The 6,728-nt window shown below is 39.2% G+C and overlaps 1 non-coding gene across 1 annotated transcript; it reads left to right on the forward strand.

The window, feature by feature from the left end:
- The first annotated feature begins 6,143 nt into the window (after positions 1-6,143).
- TRNAS-GCU (transfer RNA serine (anticodon GCU)) lies at positions 6,144-6,225 on the forward strand. Its single transcript has one exon. It is a non-coding gene; the product is annotated as a tRNA-Ser (tRNA).
- Positions 6,226-6,728: the final 503 nt, after the last annotated feature.

Consider the following 6,728-nt stretch of genomic DNA (forward strand, 5'->3'; position numbering starts at 1 on the left):
AGGAGGTTGTGTAGCATTTTTTTCTGTTGTGTGGTAGCGAGGGATGCTGCTCTTGTGCGGAAGCTTTCAATGTAGTTGTCCAATTTCATATTACGTCCTGTTGCAGGTGTAAAGTCTTTGTTCTTTTTTCTCTCATTTTTAACAGGACTGGATGTGGTGTTTTCTTTCTCAAAGAAAAATTCCTTAAGCCTCAGTCTTCTAAAAAATTCCTCCAAGTCTGAGTATAATTGAATGTGGTCCAGTTTGGTGCTTGGACAAAATGTAAGCCCCTTGGATAGCACTATTTTCTCAGGTATTGATAGATTATGATTGGAGAGGTTGACAATTTAATTATTGTCTGTGTTGCTTTCATGGTGGTTAACCTTCTTAGCTTGCATAGGGACATTGACACTTTCAGTGGATAAGGTTGATCTTTTTTTTGGAATGTCTTTGTTCTGAGCAAGGTTTGCCAGTTTCTTCTTTTTTTTTCCTGATGAGAACTTGTTGATTTTTTCTGTAGAAATATTCCAATTGTGTTTCCAAGTTTTTAGCTTCAGGTGCAAGTTGTAGAAGATTCTGGAGTGAGGATTGTCTCTGGTCGTATATTCTTTGTTTAATTCCATATAGCTGATGAATTAGGATGTTACGTAGTTTCTCACTGCTTCGTCTGCAGATGTTCTCAGCTGCTGGTGAGTTGTAGGTCGTTGAAAGTGGGTTCTTAATGCCGATTCCCTTCGGGATGAGGTTCATTTTCTTCTGCTCTGACACTCAGGACAGAGACAAACACCTGGGCGCGCTGGCAGAGTCATTTCAGAAGAAGGGCTACAAGGAAAAAACTATATCCAAAAAAATTAAATCTGCTGTAAGGACACCACGGGAAAGGCTTCTAGAATACAAAAAAAAGGATAACACAAGCAGGATCCCTCTGGTAGTTACCTACAACCCAACTCTTGAGGAAATCCGCAAAATTATTAAAGACCTACAGCCGATATTCTCAGAAGACCCCATACTGAAAAAAATATTCCCTCAGCCCCCAATACTGGCATTCAAACAACCACCAAACCTGAGGAAAAGATTAGTGCGCAGCAAACTGGCCCCAGAACAGGAGCATACACAGAATGGCACTGTACCATGCAACAAATCCCGCTGCAAACTCTGTCAACATATATGTGACAGCAACACAGCCAGTCACAACAACAAAACATACAGCATCAAAGACTCTTACTCATGTACATCGGCAAACGTGGTATACATGATACAATGTTCTGCATGTGACAAAGGGTGCTACATTGGAGAAACTGGGCTTAAGCTGCACCTTAGAATGAACCTGCACCGAAGCTCCATCAAAAACCATGAGGAAGAAAAATATTGCACCCCGGTAGGACATCATTTCACACAGAACAATCACTCCATCCAAAACCTAAAAATGAAAGTACTCAAAGGAAATTTCAGAGACTCTCAGGAAAGAAAAACATTTGAGATGAAAATGATTACACATTTTAACGCCATAAAAGAGGGACTTAATGTGGATTCTGGTTTCCTTACACACTACCAGAACTTCATATGAACTTCATCTAGTCATCCAATGTCTAATTGCTGTTATCTTTGATGTTTTACTGTGGTTATTGGTTCCCTAAGTTTATTTGTTCTGTCCCTGGGTTATCTCTCCACCTCTCTGCATTTCTCACCTCCAGACCTATTATTTACGACACCCCACTCAACCCCCCCCCCTTATACCATCACTTGTTTTAAGTTGTAACCTCTATCATGTTGATTAGTATTGCTTCAGACCTGATGAAGGGACGTTATATATATATATATATATATATATATATATATTGTAACAAGGTGCGGGGTGTTGTCGTGGAAGGGGTATACATTCCCCCTCGATTTTGCAGGGTTTTATACGACATATAGGGCAGGCTGGTGCTCCACCCCGCAGTTTACATGCACCTGGACTGACACGGGTTCCAGGCCGGGAGTTTAAGCTGACTCCAATGCACTGGTCAGCTGCAGGTAATTAGCTGCACTGACTGCAATATAACCTGACCTGTTGGACAGAGGGAGAGAAGAGAGTTTGTTTGGAAGCAGCAGAGCTTGCTATGCACAAAAGAGACCATCAAAGAGGTTGGTGGGATTATGTTTTGTTTTAGTTTAGACCCTTAGTAGTGAGGGAGTTATATGTTAGTAAGCGCTCAGACGAGCTAGGCTTTTGTTTGTAAGGAATTTGTGTTCTATGTAATCCTGTAAATAACTTCATACGTGGACTACAAATAAATCATGGGTGATTACCTAACTGAGATGTGGCGTTAATACCCTAGAGGACCGTGCTGTTTGGTACCCTGTGTGGGTGCAGGATCACAATATATATATATATATATATATACTTATTTGCTTTGACCCTGTTACTGTGTTCTGAGTTCAGTCTTCCATTCCTGACTCTACAGTGTTTAACCTGGTTGTTTGCAAGGGCTTGCTAGTGCCGATGACTTTACATTTTACAATTGAAAGGCGAGGGCAAGAGAGTTTATTGTGACCTTGCATATCCTCGCATGTTACTTTCAAAATCAGCACCCCCAGCTACATTTAAAATTATATATATATATATATATATATATATATATAGTGATAAATGTTCACAAATTCAGGGATTTTGCCTTTCACCTTTCACATTGTTCCCATTAAACATATTTCCCTTTGGACGCAAATTTTGTACTTTGTACTTCTAACACGGTTAGAAATTTTTAGACCTGATTTTCCCAATGAACATGTTGGACTAGCTGATAAGAGACACTGAATTTTAGTTTAATCAGGATCAAAATAGAAGACTAACATATTATATATAATGTACAATATAGTTTTATTTTAAACATAGTAAACATTACGTTAGTTCAATTAAAATAAACACAAATGTAATATTTCATGTAATGAACACTGGAAATACAGAGGTTATTTCTTCTTTTAAAGTTCTTCTTAAAATGATCAATCACGTAGTTGTAGTGAAATAAGTGCTGTTATTGCCTTTTTTTATATTGTGTTTGGTATTTTTAATGTTCACATAACTCTTTTGACTTTTTCTATGTTTATCAAACTCATTCTGGGTAGATCGCGTTGACGTCAGTTGGAGTTTCTCGCTGAAGTCGGGGGCGTTCCCACTGACGGTAGCGGGAAACACCCCCATTGAAAGGGAAAATGGGCGGGGAGCAGGGCGTGTCTAGACCCCGCTCCCCCGACCTGGGACCTGTTTTGTTCCTTGTTCCCTCCTTCTGTGTCTGACTGTCCAGTATTTAACGTGGCCTCCCTAGCTATTTGTTTCCAACCAAGATTTTGGGGAGTTCCTTTGGAAATTTTTGCCCATTCTTTCAGGAGAGCTTTTATGAGGTCAGGCACTGATGTTGGACGAGACGCAGCTCATGATCTCCATCCAGTTTATCCCAAAAGGTGGTTGATGGGGATGAGGTCGGGGCTCTGTGCGACCGGTCAAGTTCTTCACCAAACTCATTCAACCATGTGTTTACAGATCTCGCTTTGTGCGCTGGGGCCCAGTCTTGCTGGAATAAAAAATGACCTTCTCCAACCTGTTCCCAAAAAGTCGGAAACAGAGCATTGTCAAAAATGTCAGACAGCTAAGTTTGTTAAACAATATAAAACTTTGCATTTCATATATTTTAATCGTAATTGTGTTGCTCAGATTGCTATTGGCCAAGTTGCCCAGCTTACAAAATTCCAAAGATATTGTGGAAAGTTATGTTGAAAGTATAGTAGGACTTTAATTGACCAAGAGAAACATAACAAAAACTATCAATTATTTTACTGATTGCTAGATAACTTGGAATTTTAACTGGTGCGTGTTTTTAATAAAATGAGTATGTTTATTTACATGTCAAATATAAAAAGTTAAGTCACATTATGGCACCTTAGTTGATAAAGGACACTTGTTTAACTAGTAAGAGCCATGGCTAACTTCATTCTACAGAATTCCGTTCATTCTGAGTCTAGCATTAAATCCACTTTTATTTATAAAGATCAACTTCAGTCGCCCTCACATGCCAACACTGGCAAAACAACTTGCAGATTTACTAATCTATGAGTTGTTTGTGACTTTTTTTATTTTGCAAGTTACAGGTGAGGTTTTGCAAGTTCAACTTGAACGTCCATGTCTGAAACTTTCCAGCATGGCCTTTTGTGAGATATAATGAGTTAGCAATTTCTTTTTTGTTTTTTCTTTGCTGCATTTTATTCACCCTTGTGTTCATTTTGGGGAGGTTTTTTTTTTTTAATAATAGTGGCAAATGCCTCAACAGGTGATATAAGATATATGTTGTACTGTTTCTAATTAGTATTTAACTTAATTAGTTCTAATACTTTACCCCGATGCATAATAAGGTTCCATTTGAATGAATATTACATATTGTTTATTACTTTTATTACTCTTATTGTTACTTCTCTCCTATAAGAGCAAATGCTGGCTGTATTCATTGCGTCTTCCCGGGTGTTCGCAGTATGGCACTAAATATGATGTATCTGTTTGTTCTTTTTTCAGCGTACTTTCGAAATATGGATGCATACCATGTACACTATCATGTTCTTTCATTTAACCTATGACCTTTCATTTCCTCCGCCTTTGTTATGTTCCATATTAAATGTATACATGCATATTAAAAAAATACATATTTTAACACCAATTTGTCTTGATAATAGCTGTAACGGGTTAGCTGAAATGTTGACCACCCAATTTTGTATCACACATTAAATAAATGCTGTATTTTTTCATAACCTCCTTTGGCATTTTTTTGTGTCCATGGCACATGTTACCAGTCCAGTGAACCACAGCAAGAAAACAATCAAGAGTGCTCTAACTTTTCTTTTTTATATATATATATATATATATATACCGTATTTGCTCAATTATAAGACAAGGTTTTTTTCAGAGCAAATGCTCTGAAAAATACCCCTTGTCTTATAATCGAGGTCTTCTTCTAATCAGACCTCCGCTGAGGCCAGGCTGCTTACCGGTCTTTTGGTCGCGAGCAGCTTCTCTTCTTCCAGCGGCAGGAGAACAGGAAGCTAGCAGAGTGTCACATAACTCTGCCTCCCCCTCCTTCCTCTGGGGGCGGGGCCAGAGAAGTTGCTCGCACAGCCGGGCCCCTGCAGAAGTCTGCGAGTGAGAGATCTGCAGTTCAGGTAAGGGGGTGGGGGAGGGTTTTAATGTGTGAAGTATGTGTGATAAATGGAATGAATGAGTATTTAAATGTTTGTGAATGAGTGTGTGATAGCATGGATGTGTAAGGGGGGGGGGGGGTGGTGGTAGCATGACATAGGGAGGCTGTACTCACAGTCCTATCATCCCCAGGTTCCAGCATGTACTGGCTGCCTTGGCTTGATAGGAGTGTGATTGCTGTTAGCAGTTATATAGATATATACCTCCAGAAATGCCTTTTAACCCCTTATATGCCACTCTGCCCCATGATATGCCTTTTAACCCCCTATATGCCACTCTGGCATATAGGGGGTTAAAAGGCATATCATGGGGCAGACTGGCAAATAGGGGGTATAAGGCATTTTTGGGGGCAGAGTGGCAACCCTGGGGGCAGATGTGCATAACTGGGGGGGCAGGTTGGCAAATAAAAGGAAATAAAAAAATATATATATCATAGCTTTTATTAAATATGAAAAAATTGTTTACATGAATTAATATTTACTAGTAAAACTTTTTTTCCTATAGGGTAGTCTTTTATATTCAGGCTTTTTGTTTTTTTCCTAAATTAATATTTAGATTTTGGGGGGTCGTCTTATAATCGAGCAAATACGATATATATATATATATATATATATATATATATATATATATATATAGGGTCATTAGGGTCATATTTTGGTGAACTGGGATTTTTATTTACAACTACTACCCAAAACCAAAATAATAAAATCCGGCCTGTACTTCACCAGCTCAGACAAGCCTAAGATCTAACGTACATCTCCCTGCCAAAGCCAGCAAAGCCGTGCTCTGGAAAACTTTCCCCAGACAACACAGACAAGTCCAGACAGGGCTTGCCGCACTTGGCTTAGGGATCTTCTTCAGGGCGTCTTCCTGCCTTGGGGCCATAGAGGAGCTCATAGGGTTTACGGCCTTTTTGTTTTCACTCTGACCAACTCCATACCAAGACGAGGTGGCCGAGTGGTTAAGGCGATGGACTGCTAATCCATTGTGCTCTGCACGCGTGGGTTCGAATCCCATCCTCGTCGACAGCTTTTTGCACAAAATAAAATTAGGGGGTTACAGGTAATATTATAGTAGTTTTTACTCTGTACAGGTTAAGCTATTCCAAGATACATAGTTTAAGCCAAACTAGTCATCCAACCACATGACAAAATAGAAAAATAGGAAAAAAACACATTTTTTCTCTATTATTACATTATCATTACATTCTGAAACAAATAGTAAAGGTAAAGAAAACAAAATACATTTCTAAGCCAGACCTCCCATAGTAACTTTATGATCCCACATAGATCAGCTGGAAGCATGCTCACACCATAATTCCGCCAATATCTGTGCCAATGGTAGGAAGCCGTCATCTTCAGCTGCATGGTCCTTGGACTCTTCATGTGCCGTAGGGACGTGCCACATCTACAGTGAGATACTTTAGTCCCTGATGTCCTTGATGGATATTTTGAAGATGCTTAAGACTAAAAATGCCTAAGAGGCATTTTCTTTCTACTTCAAAAAACCATATACTTCACAAATACTG

This window comes from Sceloporus occidentalis, unplaced genomic scaffold, assembly GCF_023333645.1.
Source record: "Sceloporus occidentalis isolate IW3139 unplaced genomic scaffold, rSceOcc1.0.p SCAF_292, whole genome shotgun sequence".
Lineage (NCBI taxonomy): Eukaryota > Metazoa > Chordata > Lepidosauria > Squamata > Phrynosomatidae > Sceloporus > Sceloporus occidentalis.